At 38.5% G+C, this 16,694-nt stretch overlaps 1 protein-coding gene across 2 annotated transcripts in view; it reads right to left on the bottom strand.

Moving 5' to 3' along the window:
• DCLK1 (doublecortin like kinase 1) overlaps positions 1 to 16,694 on the bottom strand; it is a 287,750-nt gene that overhangs the window by 147,347 nt on the left and 123,709 nt on the right. The window lies entirely within an intron of this gene.

The raw sequence follows: 16,694 nt of genomic DNA, 5'->3' as shown, positions 1-16,694 counted from the left end.
CATGGTGCTTGGGGCTTCTCTCCCCCTCCCTCTTGGCTTACTGAAATCAATCCCAGGAAAGAGTTAACTTCTGGCACTCTTGTTGACACCTTGAAATCCAGGATTGATTTCAAGGAGACATGGGGGTAGATTGCAATAAGCCAAAAGGGAGCGGGAGGCAAGCCCCAAGCCTACATTCTTCCTGCTTCCTTCTTCTTGGGAGCACACCAGTTGCTTCCTGGGTTGAGATGCTTCATTATGTTGTATGTTGTAAAAATAAATTTTAAAAGGGATGGAAAAAATGTGTCTCACGTGTCAGGAAAACCTGGTAAATGGAATTTTCTGTAAAAAAAACCCAAGTTTCCTATACAGAGCAAAACATTTTCTGTGCAAAACAAAACAAAAACAAAACACCTATGTTCTTGTACAGAAAACAAGTTTCTTGTACAGAGCAGAACATTTTTCTACACAGAAATAACAGTTTGGGGCAAATACTGTATATATACACGCACACTTAGTCTTCTCTGTGCAGGATAGTTGCTCTCTAACAGGAAGCATTATTTTCTGTCTAGAAAATGCAGCTTTCTTCACAGGAAATTTGGTTTCTTTCTGTACACCCCCCCCCCCAATTTTATGTGCATAGAGTAACCTGTGAATAGTTTTCCAAAACTGTGCAGTTTTGAACAACTTTCTTACAACAAGGACAAAAAGAATAAAATCATACATTCCTGTTTGCAAGAATGAAATTCATGAAGATTTACATTTCTAGGTGTAAAGTGTCATGTATTTCTATTTTAGGAGAAAGGTGGGGAATACATAAAAGACAAGCTTGTAAAGCATTCATACTTGTAAGATATAACTTTCTACCTATGTATGTTTGGGCAGAATTTTGAGAATTCAATTTCAGTACAGATTTTTTCATGTGATGAAGGAAATTTTAGTTCATATACGGATGTGACAATTGTGCGGAGAGAGACCAGAAAAATTAAGAAGAAACCTTTCTGTTTCCCAAGGAAAGGAAGCTATGTGGAGTAGAGATTCTCAGGTGGTCAAATCTTGCAAGTACATGTACTTTTTATAATTCTATACTGCTTGGAGATGCACATACTTTACTCTTTTTTACCCAGTCAATCAGGACAGCCAGGAGAAAGACTAATTACGCACTGTCTAACAGATAAGCTCCCATATCAAGTAGCTAACATTCTTATTACGATACACATAATAGCTTGCCTGTTTATAATAGCTACACTTAATATATGGTATGTTTTCTGTCGTTCTTTTGTTAGATGCATTTTAGAATCTGAATCAGTCCTGTGACAACATGAAAGTTTTTCTCTTCTATTCTATGCATGTTAACCATGTGAAAAGTCAGAAAGCCATCACATCAGGCAAGACAGTCTTTTATAGTCAAGAAGATGAAGAACTAATTTAATTCAGAGTAATCATGACTAATAAAGTACCCAGCATCCACTGAACACACTTTCATAACTACATGGGGGTACTGTACACTAAGTAATCTCAGTACTTGTTGCTGTGTGCCTCCAAGTCATATTTGACTAATGGTGACCATAAGGTGAACCTATCATAAGATTTTCTTGGCAAGTTTCTTCAGAGGGGGGTTGCCATTGCCATCCTCTGAGGCTGAGAGAATGTGACTTGCCAAATGTCACCTTTGTTTTTTTATGATCAAGTGGGGAATCGAACCCTGACCGTCAGAGTCACAGTCCACCATTCAGACCACTACACCACACTGGGTCTCTCGGCTATCATACTGAACAGAAAAAATGAGCCAATGATGTGGCGTGCAATAGTAATGATATCCATGATTTGACCACATCTCTTCAAAATACAAATTGAATTGTTAACTTTGGAAGTAGTGGTATCTATAGGTAATGGGGAAGCAAAACAAGACAGCTGGTAAAACAGCTCTTCTGGTTGTTGCATCTTTTTTTATTAAAGGCAGCAAAAGAGAAAAATTGAAATAAATGTCTCATTGGGTTAATGCAGTATCCCTTAAAAGGTTAAAACACTGGAAACTAATGGATTATTTAATCAAACTGAAAAATAGACAATATCCACCATTTATATCAAATGACTGGTGCTGAGTCCAAACCATAAAATCAGACAGAGAATCAAATAGCATATATCTCTCTTTCTCTCTTGCATGTTAACCATGCTGTGGAACCAGCAGAAGCAGCCATATGCCATTAGGATAGCTTCTTCTCTCTCTTCTTTAAACCAGGCTAACACCGTTGTTCCCGTCCAGCTTTTGTACCTCATTATATTTTTTTTATCCAGATGACAATCTAGGTGTGCAAGATAAATAAGCTTATAAATGATGACAAAGTTCTACAATTAATTTCAAAGAATCCTTAGTTGCTGGTTGTAGAATTTGGGGTTTTGAAATGCAACAGTGTACGTCTGTTGATAACTTCAATATTTAAATAAGAAAGAAGTATCATGAATATGCTTGTAAGAAATAACAACAGCCCTAAGTGAATACTACAAAATACTTGCCAAACCATCTACAAGTGTAACCAAGGTCATTTCGTTAAAAATGCAAAGAACTTTGTTTTGTCCTATGATCCTGGTCCACACAAAGAAAACAAGACAATGCACATTTCATTTCATACAAAAAGCAGGAATATTTGTGTTGGTCATAGAAATCCAAATTAAGAAAATACCTTTATTACACAATCAAAAAGGCACAGAAATATGTACAGGCTCTCATGAGCTTCACATCTCTTCATTAAAGAAGATCTTTATACCAGAAGGAGAAGGAGCAGCAGCAGTAGCTGCTGGCATCTTGAGAGCGTTTCACCTTAAAGTCATGTGGTCTGCATGCTATCTTGAGATGTAATTTTCAGAACACACTTCATCTCCCAAAGAAAGTGAGGAGAGCAGCCCTTGACCATTACAATGGCTGATCTTGGCAAACTAAAATAAACAATACAAAACATGATACTGGAGGTTTAGGCCCAACACTAATACTTTACAATACAGAGGAGGCTACCTGCTGACTCAGTTCTTCATTACAAAAACAATTTCATTTTATCTACTCAACAGAACAGAATGTACTTGGTGTTGCATCTCTTAGCTAAATCATATGCACTTTAAAGTAAATGGTGCTCCAAGTGGGACTGGGATGCCATTTAATTTTTTCAGTTGGACCTAACAGTATTGTACTTCTTTTCAAAGGAGACAAATCATCCTGTGATGATAACATACCAGGCTTAGGTTAGTAAGTGCAAAATGCTAGTTGACTCCGCTTAGAGCTGTTTGTGGAACAGGAGATATAAATCATGAGCATCTCGCCAGAACAGTTTCTACTTTCTCTAGCAACTAAAGCTCCAAGCCTGGCTGATTCTCAGCCATACTTAAGCCTCAGAGGAATGGGAATGTGTCTATCAAAGTACCTGCCCCTCTCAGTTCTATAAAGAATTCTGACATGAGCAAGTCTAAAGGAAAAATGTGACTAATGAAATTTGGTCCATTCCACAAGAATCTAGCTTAGTTATTGTTAGATGCTTACTCATGTTGGGATTGTTGTTGTTGTGTGCCTTTATGTCATTTCCAGCTTATGGTGACGCAATAATGGGGAGTCCTTGGCAAGTTTCTTCAGAGGGAGTTTGCCATTGCTATTCTCTGAGGATGCAAGTGTGTGACTTGCCCAGGGTAATCTGGTGTCTGGAAATGATCCCATTTCCTCTTATACCTCATGCCCTAAATGCCACCACTTCTTCTGTACCAGATCCTCTACCATATCCTAAAATCTTGGCTAGTACTTTAAACACAAAGAACCTTCTACACTTGATTACTTTTACTATATGATTTGCTAGTATTTTCTTTCAATTTAGCCATATGCAGAATCAGTTCTCTGTAGAAATCATTTTGAAGTCAGATCAAGGTGGCAGCTAACCCATTACATATCCAGAACTGTTTCACTCTAGAGTTTGATTCATTGTGACACAGAACAAATAGGTTAAGTGACAATGTCTCCCAAAATAAAATGTAGGGTTTGTTTGGGGTTTTTGGGAAAGACGTATACACACTTTTTGAAGGAGTTATTCATATAAATCAGACAACAAAAAATAAAGATGATCCATATACCTATAAAGAGATTAACTACATATTAACATATGGAAATTAAAGAGGCTTTGATTTGAATCATTTTCTCAAATACCATAAATCACACATGCTTTCCCTATTGTCTTTGGATCAAAGTCTTTCATTCACACCTACTTCATTAATCTGTCATTACACACACTGCAACCCCTGGGGGACTAGAGGGCTTATGAAAATAATGTAAGTGTGCCATAGACAAATATGTACTTCCTATTTCTGTTTCCGGTCCACATTATAAGACAGGGATTTAGTCAAAGGCATTAGAAGTTATCTGCTGTTTACATTTTTTTAAAAAAAAACTGGGGGGAAAGAGCTGCAGAGAATTCATTCTTTTCTGTTGGAGCAAAATCTCCATGGTGACATTTGCATCATCAAGCTGTAAAAGGTTTTTCAGTGAACCAAAAGGGTTTTCATTTTTTTAAAAAGAGTTGGGAATGACTGAGATTGTCTTTACAACAGTGCCCTCTGTAAACGAACAAGAGGCTCTGCTCAGTTCAAGCTGACAGAATCCATGCAGAAATGGTGTCTCAATCAGATTCTTGTGTCACCTTTGAGCTGAATGTCACAGACATACACAATTGTATACCTGGCAGAACTCAGGACAAACCAGACGTCTGGCCAACACTTGCTAGAGGGCACAATAAGAGGCTTCACAACCAGGACAAATAAATTGTATGCTGTAAAAGGAGTCACAGCTTCAGAAATGCAAAAGAACGCCTAAAATCTTTCCTTATATTTTATATCATACTAACTCATTTTACTGGCTTCATTTTAATGCCAGAAAGGTAACTATGCTTGTGTGTTACTACGCTTATGTACTGTCATTTGGTTTGCATTCATTCATGCCATTAGCTAATATGGCATGATAATTTCCAGTTTGGGAGGAGACAATACAGTTTGCTCATTCTGTGTAAAAACAATGGGATAGCCAATGATTTTTGGAAGCAGAGAGGAATAATAAATAATAATAATAAAAGCTTTATTTGTATACCGCTTTTCCTTCTTGATCAAAGTGGTTCACAATATGGCAATTGTGTGAACATATGTCACAGTACAAAACAGTAGATTACAAAAATACATTACATCTACGATTACATCAACAATTCCATAAAATCTAATACATTATATAACAATTTAAAAACAAGTGACTGAATTAGACATCATGATCTTCCTTAGGGTATTCTATCTTTAGAAAGAATCAGGGGGGTATGTTTTTTCACAAGAACAAGGAAACAAGAACATCATAGTTCCTGTTGTGTTTGGATTCCACACACCACAAATTCAGGCCGTGGCAAAGTTGTGTCATTTCTTTCTTCATCATCTAGCAAGAATCAGGCCTTTTCTTTCAGTTTTTACTGCTAAGACTTTGGTTCATGCACTAGTAATTTCTTGCTTGGATTACTGTAATTCTTTCCTCACTGCCTTTCCTCTTTCCCATCTTGCCCCCTTGATTTCTGTGCAATGCTCTGCCGCTAGGTTGATATTTTTCCGCCCACTGTTATGATCATGTCACTCCATTGTTGTCATCCCTTCACCGACTCCTGGTCCTGTTTAGTATCCGTTATAAGCTCTTATTAATAACTTTCAAAGTTGGTTTGGCCACCACCTACTTGTCAGCACTTGTTCCCCCCTATCTTCCTGACCACGCTCTGTGCTCTAGTGATTTGGGGCTGTTGATTCAGCCAAGAATTTTCTCTGCCCCAACTTGGATATGCCCCTTCTCCCACCCCACCCCATCCTACCCCCTATTTTTGGAATCTCCTTCCCATGAATTTGCGGACTACCACCTATTTAGACTATCTTAAATCCAAATTAAAGACTATTCTATTCAGGGAAGCCTTCCAACTTTCGTCTTGATTTTATGACAGTATATTTCATGACATATTATTTGTATTAATTTACAATTTTATAGTATTGTTTTAACTTTGTTATAATAATATGTTATTAATTTTATAATCTTGTTTGTGGGTTTAGATTGTGCGCTGTTGGCAGGCTTTTGTTTCCATTTTGTATTGCCGTGAAACCGACCCAAGCAACCACATCACATGGCTGTAGCGTTTAGACACAGCATGCTGCCAAAACCTGGAAAAAATGCTGCTGTTGCAGCAAAGGCACCTTTTTCCTGGCATAAAGAGTGGCTTTCTGCTGCTTCTTTTGCACCTGGAAAATGCCGGGTTGGGGGCATGGCATCCGGTTGCTGGTCCCAACCTGGCATTCAAAGGGGCAGCGTTAAGTTGCTCCTTACCATCATCTTTTTCCAGCCTCTGTTTGTTTTTGTATGTAGCAATGAGTAATTTCAGTAATTTTCTTTTTGCTGTGAGAAAGTGTACAAAAAAAAAGTTTTCAAAGGCTAATCACAATTAGGAACTTATTGTGCACAAAATTTGCAAAGGTTGTTTTGGTCAGAAAACAGTATTTTCTCTGTGAAAAATAATTCAATGAAGAAATATTAATTCCTGTGCAGAAAATGCTGATTTATCTACAAATCAACCATGTGTGAATATAACACACAAAATTCCCCAATTAGTTTTTTTTTCTGTGTAGAAAACATTTTCTGCACATGAATTAATATTTCTGCATTGAAATATTATTTTTCATGCAGAAAATGCTGTTTTCTGTGCAAAACAACCATGTGCGAATTTTGTGCAGAGTAAGTCCAGAATTAAGAATCAAGGATTGTTCTCATCAGGGTTTCTCAGCACTTGAAAAACACATTTTTTTTTCAGCCCCTTCAAAAAATATTTTCAAATATTCTTTCCATCTCTACAAACAAGGTGTGAATCTGTGACAACTAAGTCACTTCCTTTCCTACAAGATTTTTAACATCTTTGCCTAATGAAGAGGCTAATATGCTTCAAAAGGTATTTTGAGACTTTCAGTTGGCCTAATATCACTATCATATGGATTTCCAATTTTGTTTTCCAGTCACCATGTTTCCCTCTGAAACATTTTGGGATACACTCGGCCCTCGGGTTACGAAATTAATCCGTTCCGCCGCCATTTTCGTAACCCGGAAGGCTTCGTAAGCCGAGAAAGCCATTGGCGCTAATGGAGAAAAGCCGCGATTTGGTGCGAAATAGCGCCGAAAAGCACCAAAAGGTTATTCGTAACCCGGAATAACCTTCGTAACCCGGAAATATTTTTTATTTTATTTTTTTTTCGTAACCCGGAAATTTCGTATCCCGGCGCATTCGTATCCCGGGGTAAGAGTGTATAGCAATTAAAATAACAGAGATCTGTATCAGACCTTAATATTTCCATAAAACAGAATTGTTTGGGTCTGTTTCCCCTCCTCACTCCCAGATCACATCCATAAATATCTGAGTAATGCTGGCTGCTCCTGCTGCTTCATACCCTCATCCATTTCAGTGAGGCCTGTGCGGACTCCTGGGCAAACCACAACAAAACAGATGAGGGTTTTATTTTTTATTTTTGCAATAATAGTGCTTTGTGGATTGTGCCAACAGATATTTCCTTTTTAATGCCACAACCATTACCTAGACTCTTCTTATAATCATTAAAGGAAAGGCAAATCACCATCATAAAATCTTACAATTAAACCACTAAATGCTTCCTCTCAGTGGCAAGCCATTTGGTCACGTCCATCACAAAGTTCTTCTGCATTATGAGGAAACTGAAACCAGGCTAAATGCTATAAAGTATGCTCATTTTAGTGCAATTTAATACCCAAGCAACTTGGCAATTCATCAGCATATGGTTGTGTGACTGAGATTTCACACACCTAAACAATAAAAAGGGGAAGGAGGAGCAAAATCCACACTGCTACAAGATGGTATTTCAATACAATCTGTCCTCATGAATAGATTAGTTATAACAGTGCACAGACAGCACTCTGCTAATGTTTCTGAACAGGCAATATTAATATTCTCTTCCATTCTGAATAGTTTTCTTCTGCCAGATTCACACTTTGGTGTACTTTGAAGTGCAGCGCACGGCTGCCATTTGGTGGCCAGACCTTCAACATGATGAGACCTAGACCTGATCAAAACCTCAGTTCTTTCACCAACTGTTAATAATCAAACTTCTATTCATGCAATCAACTTATTATTTTTTGCTTGATGCCTAGGAATGGTATTCTTGGACATTTCTATTTAAAAACAGATATTTAATACATAACTTAATAAGTTTACTCTTATATAAATATAATTGTATCTCTCAACAGAATATCTGAATAATTAAGATGCTCTGCATTTGGAATCAAATTTTTAAAAATAATTTCACAAAATCTTTACATCAATCCAAATATATAAAAACCTAAGCAATGTAATCTTTTGCAGGTCTCTCATTCATATATAGTCATCAATATGATGAAATCAAGGGCACATAACAATAAAAATAAAAGGTATCTTAAAACTGTTATTTGGGGTAAAAACAACAACAACACCTTTCCTCCTCCCTGATTTCACATTCCTTGATGGCACCAGAATTTTCATTCTTTCTGTGATAAACACCTTCTGCAAAAGTTTAACTTAAATTTCCCTTGTAATAATAATAATAATTATTATTATTATTATTATTATTATTATTATTATTATTTGTATACCGCCCTATGGGAAACCAATCCGGGCGGTTGACAACAGTAAAATATAAAATATAACAATTAAAAACACTTTATCCCTCCCCCCCTTAAGACAGTATTAAACAGTATAACATATTAAAAACACAATATCAAAGCATAAAAACAACAATTAAAAACTAAAACCCCTGATATCCCTCTGTTGATCCTCAACCATCACTAAGATGGGGCCACGGGAGGAATGAGGGAATCAGGGAACCTGGGCCGGGATGGTTAAATGGAAAGGCCTGCCGGAAGAGATCCGTCTTGACCGCTTTTTTAAAGCTGTCTAATGATGTTATCTGACGGATCTCATCCGGCAGGTCGTTCCAGAGTTTGGGGGCGACAGCAGAGAACGCCCTCTGGGAGGTTGCCGCAAGCCTAGATTTTAGAGGCTGCAGTAAGTTCTTCCCAGAGGACCGGAGAGCGCGGGGAGGATTGTACGGGAGGAGGCGGTCCCTGAGATAGCTTGGACCCAAGCCATTTAGGGCTTTAAAGGTGATAACCAACACCTTGTACTGGGCCCGGAAGCTGATAGGCAGCCAGTGGAGGGACCTCAAAACCGGAGTAATGTGGTCCCTCCTAGATGTTCCTGAGACAAGCCTGGCTGCCATGTTTTGAACCAGCTGTAATTTCCGAGTCAAGCACAGGGGTAGCCCCATGTAGAGTGCATTACAGAAGTCAAGGCGTGAGGTTACCAGCGCGTGCACAACCGTCTCAAGATCCCTTACTTCCAGAAAAGGGCGCAGCTGGCATATCAGCCGAAGCTGATAACAGGCACTCCTGACCGTCGCATTTACCTGATTTGTCATCAGGAGCGACGAGTCAAGGAGCACCCCCAGACTGCGAACACAGTCGCTGGAGGAGAGTGTGACCCCATCCAGGACTGGAAGTTGCAACCCAATTCTTGGTTTCGGGGCCGCTACCATGAGCACCTCCGTCTTGTCTGGATTCAGTTTCAATCTGTTTTTCCTCATCCAGCCCATTACCGCCTGAAGACATTCATTGAGAGAAGAGATGCCATCAGAATTCGAGGCCGACGAACGAGATACGGAGAAATAGATTTGGGTGTCATCAGCATACTGATAACACCCAGCACCATGACTCCGTGTTATCTCACCCAGCGGCTTCATATAGATGTTAAATAACATCGGGGACAAAATAGCCCCCTGAGGAACCCCACAAGTGAGGTACCTTTTACTGGAGCTACAGTTCCCGAGTAGCACCCTCTGAGACCTGCCCTGTTGTACTGTTGTTGTATGCTTTCAAGTAGCTTCAGACTTATGGCATCCCTAAGGAGGCCCTATTATGTGGTTTTCTGAGGCTAATGGTGTATTACTCACATAAGTTCACCCAGTGGGTTTCTATAGCCAAGAGGAAAACCAAACCCTGATCTCCAGAGCAATTGTCCAATGCTCAAACCAGAACATTATGCTGGCTTCTTCCCATGTATACCTCCAGTATATGTTCAGATATTGGTAAGAGAAAAGAAGGGTCAGACAGTAACGTCCATGACAATAGAGTGGTAAATCTACTCTAGATTTTATTACAGACTTTAAAGGAACTAATTAAGGTGCTGAGTTCAATGCCTCAAAGAAGTTCAGACTCTTGGTTGCTGATACAGAGTAAAACTCAGAGAAGATTCACTGACATGGGAGCCTCCAGCCATCCCTAGAGAGTGGAAACAGAGAAAACACTGGAGAGGAACCCAGAAGAAATAAAACGAAGAAGTGTGGAACAACTGGAGTAAACCTCAGACAGGTGAAGAATTCTTTTCTTTCAATAGGCCTCTGAAAACTGACAACTCAAGGGGAACAAGACTTGCATGATGTGCTGCATTGTCTATTTGCTGTTTTCATTTTAATGCCAATGGTTTTAATTGGTTTTTATTGTATTGATAATTTGATTATATTTTAGCTATGTTTGTTTTAACTGTTGTAACCTGGCTTCTCTCTCAGACTTGGGGGTTGGGATGGGGACAAAATCTAAATAAATATAGTGTGGGCCCTCCATATTTGCTGGGATTAGGGATACTGGACTCCCATGAAAGTAGGAAAATTGCCAATAAAATCCACTTTTTTTACTTGAGAGATCACCTCTCTAGCCATCTCTAGGTCCTCCAGTGCAACTCTATGGTCAACATCCACAAGAGGTTGACCATACAAATGAAGGACCTACAAATGACTAAAGAGATGTTCTCTTTAGTAATGTCTAGATCCACCAGTGCAACCTCTGGTGAAAGCTGGCCACAGAGTTATGCTGGAGACCTAAAAATTCCTAGAGAGAACATATAAATCAAATCCACAAAAGTCAAAGACGCAAATATGGAGAGCTAACTGTAACAACTGTAAATTATATATATCAAAGGTTATAATGAATTAACATGGGAGGCAGTACTGAAGCAGCAGGGTCCATCCAGAAAGTGGTGCTAGCTATGTGTGTGTGCCTTAAAGTTGCCTGTCCAATTATGGCAACCCCATAAATTTCATAGCTGTACAGTACCTCCTCTGAATATAAGAAAAAGCTATGCTGCCAAGTAGGTACAGTGGGGCTTGCTGCAGGATTGAATCCCACTGAGTCATTCTGTATGTGTCATCTGAACTTTGTGAAAAGCATTCATAGTTAAGTATAGTGCTGCTCCATAGCTAAACTGTGAATAGTGTTGAAATATTCAGCAATGTTGCTGTACCAAATTTAATGATGACTATCAAAAGCTCAATTGTAGAAAAAGGAAATTTCAAGTATGGCCACCACAGGGCAGACATTTTTATGAGATACCTTATATGCATGCAAATGCATTGTTAAAGGAGATTAATCTTCACCTCTTATAAATTTTAAAGGTAAAATATGAGAATTAGCACAAAGGCCAAAATATGACATTTCAATATTAGTAAATTTCTAATGTGAATAATATCTTGATAATAACCCTTCTCTAAATTTCATCAAGTATAGTAATTAATGAAGAGCCTAATGTTCTGCCTAGAATCTAACAACTTCATTGTCTCTTTTTCCAAATTAAGAACCTTAATGCATTAATTCCATAAAGCAACTTGGGCATATTAACAGAAACTGAGCAGAAAACAAAACACAGATGCAAAGGTTTTGACAAGTCACTGTACACCCTCTACATCTGGAACCAGCACAAAAGCAATGCACATGTGGTGATAATGTAGCATTTCATAGAATGATAAGGGCAATAAAAGCAGCTTAAAGTGTAAAATCCTGAACAATACACCTCCCTTAAACTGGAGGACAATGTACTTCAGACTGTATATTATAATAATTCATTCAGATTTTTTTCTATTGCAGGAACATGAAAACAGACACCCCATGTTTGGGATTAGAGAAGGCAGGACAGCCATTAAGGCTTCTCTGTTACCTACCAAATGACATCAGATTTGAAGACTGCAGTGGCTTATTGCTGCAAGGCACAAAAGGGACAGTGCTGGTTGCACACTCCAAAAATTATCTTAGATTCTTCTCACATCAGAAGAGAAATTGCATTCAATTCTCACTCACAGTTTCACATTTTGAAATGGGCTTCCAGTGACCCTTGAGTAACACATTTCCTTCCTCTTCTTCTGGCATAGTTACAAAGACAGAAGAAGTTACTAACACGGATTTAAACTATGAAAATTTTGATGTGTCACTTGAACCTAAAACTATTATTAATTTTAAGCATGGTTTATTCAAACTAGACAGTGTTATAAAACATACAGCTAGGTTTGGACAGTACAACAAATATGTCATGTCCTATCAGCTTTCTGGCAGAATCACCCTGAAGTAGGCAAGACCACAGAGAAGCCTACATGTGCGTGAGGCATCAAGGGGAAATGGAGGATACCAAAAGGCCTCTTGAGTCTACCACCTGTTGGGAGGGATTGTACTAGTTGGGGTTGTGGGTAGCAGCAGTGGATGAACTGAACTACATCTACTAAGTAGCTCAGAACAGAGCCAACATTTTGCCTGGAAAGAAGTCCAGAGCCAGAGATGCAATGTCTTTCTCACAACATATTACTTATCACTGAATTCAGTTTGTAAGGCGAAAGCATGATTTGAATAATAAGCTTAGACAAAATTTATTTACTATTAAACACATAAATAAAATAAATTTTAAAAATCCCGGACTGACAAGAATTTTCAAGTTCAGGACATATTCTACAAAAATTCCCACATGGTTGTTTTGTGCTATAAACAACATTTCCTGTACAGAAAATGCTGCAATTAGGGACTTGTTCTGCATAAAATTTGCATATTGTTCTTTTCCACATAAAATAGCAATTTCTGCACAGGAAACAGCATTTTCAAAAATATTATTTTCTGCACACAAAAAACAGCATTTCTTGTACAGAAAATAGTATTTTCTTTGCAAAACTGCTATGTAAGATATTTTGCACAAAATAAATCCCAACTGCAAATAATCTTTAAAAACTTTCTTGCAGTGAGAAGAAAATTGCTAAAACTGCTTGTTGTTTCCTTCAAAAGGAAAATTAGCAATAAATTACATCTTTACTTTTAAGGGGACATTGGCTATTCCAGTAGCTACAGTCAATGGAATCATTACCCACGCTTCCATTTTAGCCAAGACTGAGCAACTGTCTGAGCATTGTCCAGAGGGAGGCAAGCAAAATGGTGAAAGATCTGGAAACCATGCCCTATGAGGAGTGACTTAGGGAGCTGGGTACGTTTAGCCTGGAAAAGAGCAGGCTTAGAGATTATATGATACCTCTGTTTAAATATACAAAAGAATGTCAAATTGAAGATGGAGCAAGTTTGCTTTCTGACAAGAGTAGGACCAAGAACAATGAATTCAAACTACAGTGGACCTTGTTATATGCTGGGGTTTGGTTCCAAGATCTCCTGTTGATAACAAAATCCATGGATGCTCAAGTCCCATTAAATATAATGACATAGCAAAATGGTGTCCCTTATAAAATATAGAAAATCAAGGTTTGATAGATGAAATTTATACTTTTTTTGAACACTTTCAAACTGTGGATGCTTGAATCCACGTATAAAAATCTATGTATAAGAAGAGCCGACTGTACAGGAAAAGAACTTTCTGACAGTAAGAGCTGTTCAACAGTGGAAGACGCTGCCTTCAAGTGTGATGAAATCTCCTTCTTTAGAGGTTTTTGAATAGAGGCTGGATGGCCACCTCTCAAGGATGCTTTAAATGTGTACTCCTGAATGGTGGGGGGTTGGACTGGATGACCCCTGAGGTACCTTCCAACTCTATGATTCTATGAAATTGTGGCCCTCCACATACTGTTCTTCTAAGCCCAAGACAGAGAACCAAATGGTGAAGGAAGGCTGATATCACAGTACAGCAACCTCTGGAAGGCAGCAAGTTGCCCAACCCAGACTGCAGTCATCACTCCTGCTTTTAACTGAACGAGCAATTATAGCACTGCATGTTGCAAAATTTAGTTGGCACTCACGTAAAGTCCAGCTGGAATAAGACAGTTGATGCACAGCTATCATGGCACTGAACTGACTTTTTCCAACTGGAAGCAAAACTGTAGTGAGACAGCTGCTCGATGGAACAGCTATGCAGTTTGCCACTCAACTCCACACCCCATGCAGAAAGACAATGGGAAAGAATTATGTTGACTATACTAGAAGTTAGGTGTCTATTAATCTTTGTATAAAAGATAGCTCTGGGAGTGACAGAAGTATAACAAGCTTATCCTCTCAATAAAGATACAAATCCTTTCAAATGAAAATGCTGAACTGAAATACTTCCAAACACCTCCTATAAAATCAAAATGATTTTTAGTTTTATGTGCAAAGGTCCAATTCATGAGTCAAGCCACTGGAACATCAAACCCAGCGTTTATCTGCAGAGTGACAACAGCATTCCATTTATTATTGGCAGAGCCTGATAATTGTCAGGAACTATGGACACCAGGCACTAAAAACTCCACATGCAAAACATGTGCTTCCCCACTGTGCTATCATAATTTCCCAAGTTCTATAATGTTTTGATGCAGATATAAAGTGCTGCTATTAAGCAAGTTGATGACTTACCAGTACAACTGAAATTGAAATTACAATGTGCTCTACATGAACCTGCCTTTGAAATGTCAACTGGAACAAGAAAGCATCGGTAAGATGCATGGATTTGGGAGTGCATGATTCTTATTACATCTGTACTGGGCTTTTTTCTGGACATAACTCCAAATACCGATTATGACATTTAAAGTATTAAATCGCTGAGGCCTAAATTATCTGAAGAACTATCATCTTCCATATGCTGCTGCTCTCTCACTATGGTTTGCAGGGAATATTTCTTCACGGTGGTGGTGTTTTGGATGATTGGGACATAGGAGAGGGACTCTTCTATATCTACAATTCGACTGTTGAACTCACTGCCAGAAGAGGTTCCTTTGACTCTCTCTGTCTCAATCTTCAGTTGCCTTCTGACAATATTTGCACTCTGACTAGTTTTTGGCTTGCCAGGTTAAAGCGTTCTGGTGGAATTCTAGTGAACTGATCTGCAGTTTTTCATTTTAATCTATTCAGTACTGTACTTGTTTACCATTTGATATAGTGAAAATTCCAAGTGGTTTATACTGAAGTGCATATGTAACATGGCTAGCATGTTTTAAATTATTATTTCAACCACTGCAAGAAAGAAAGAAAGAAAGAAAGAAAGAAAGAAAGAAGAAAAAGAAAAAAGGTAGCAGTGACAATAACTGGAGAATTTCTGTGTAAATAGATAGGCTTGCAGGAGGCATTTGAGGTTGAGCCTATTTTCTCCCTCTTAAACTATCAAGGAAAACTGTTCCAGATGAATGGGACAGATGGGCCCCACCACTGAGATGGACTGGGTTTTTTTTTAATGTTACCTGACTCCTTCTATAAAGCCACTATGAAATATCTCAGTGGCTGACTGGTATCCTGCTAGGTATCCTGTTTCTGATGTATTTAGAGCTTTGTATGTTACCAACAAAACTTTGAATGTAGTTCTTTCAAAACTAGTGTGATATGTGCACAGCTGGGTGTTCCACTGAACAGTATTGCTACTGCATTTTCCACTAGTAGTACTTTACAAACCAGATGGAAGAACAGTCCCATACAGACCACCTATCTTTACTCTAATGATGAGGGTACCAGAACACAAATCAATGCAGCATAGCATATTTAGCATATTTAGAAGCAGGCATAGCTGATTACAAAAAGATCACAAAAAGATAGATCAAGAAAAGCTATGGAGAGCTCTAAAGGTCATGGGAGTGCCAATACATTTGAAAGTTCTGATGAGAAATCTTGTATTTAGGACAAGAGGTTACTGTTAAAACAATATGGATTCTATCTCCCTATTTATTCAACTTGTATACAGAAAATATAATAAGAAAAGTAGGATTAGACTCAGAAGGAGGAGGAGTGAAGATAGAAGGAAGGATCATGGAAGAATACATAAATTCAACCTGGATAATGAAGAAATCGAGTTCTTGTTCCTAGGATCAAACATTGATCAGAATGGCGACTGCAGCCAAGAAATAAGAAGACTAGGAATGCAAAGGGCAGTGATTAACAAATTAGAAAAGATCCTAAAGAGCAAAGACATACACTTGAGCACCAAAATCAGAATTATCCAAGCCACAGTATTCCCCATCACCATGCATGAATGAAAAAAGTGGGTCAGAAAAAAGTCAACTCTTTTGAGATGTGGTGCTGGATAAGAGTGCTGAGGATATTCTGGACAGTCAAAAACAAAGAAATGCATTCAAGAGCAGATCAAACCAGATATCTCCCTCGGAGCCAAAATGATGAAACTGAGACTGTCATACTTTGGCTACATCATGAGAAGGCACAATTCACTTGAAAAGATATGCTAGGAAAGGTTGAGGGCAGTAGAAAGAGAGGAAGATCACACACAGATAGCTAGTCTCAATTAGGGAGGTCACAAACGTGAATCTACAAGACGTAGAGAAGCGGAGGATAGGGGGTCTTGGAGATGTCTCATCCATAGGGTCACCATGAGTCAGGGCCAACTCAAGGACCATCA

Source organism: Sceloporus occidentalis, unplaced genomic scaffold (assembly GCF_023333645.1).
Source record: "Sceloporus occidentalis isolate IW3139 unplaced genomic scaffold, rSceOcc1.0.p SCAF_2, whole genome shotgun sequence".
NCBI lineage: Eukaryota > Metazoa > Chordata > Lepidosauria > Squamata > Phrynosomatidae > Sceloporus > Sceloporus occidentalis.
This window is presented reverse-complemented; position numbering and strand designations above follow the sequence as displayed.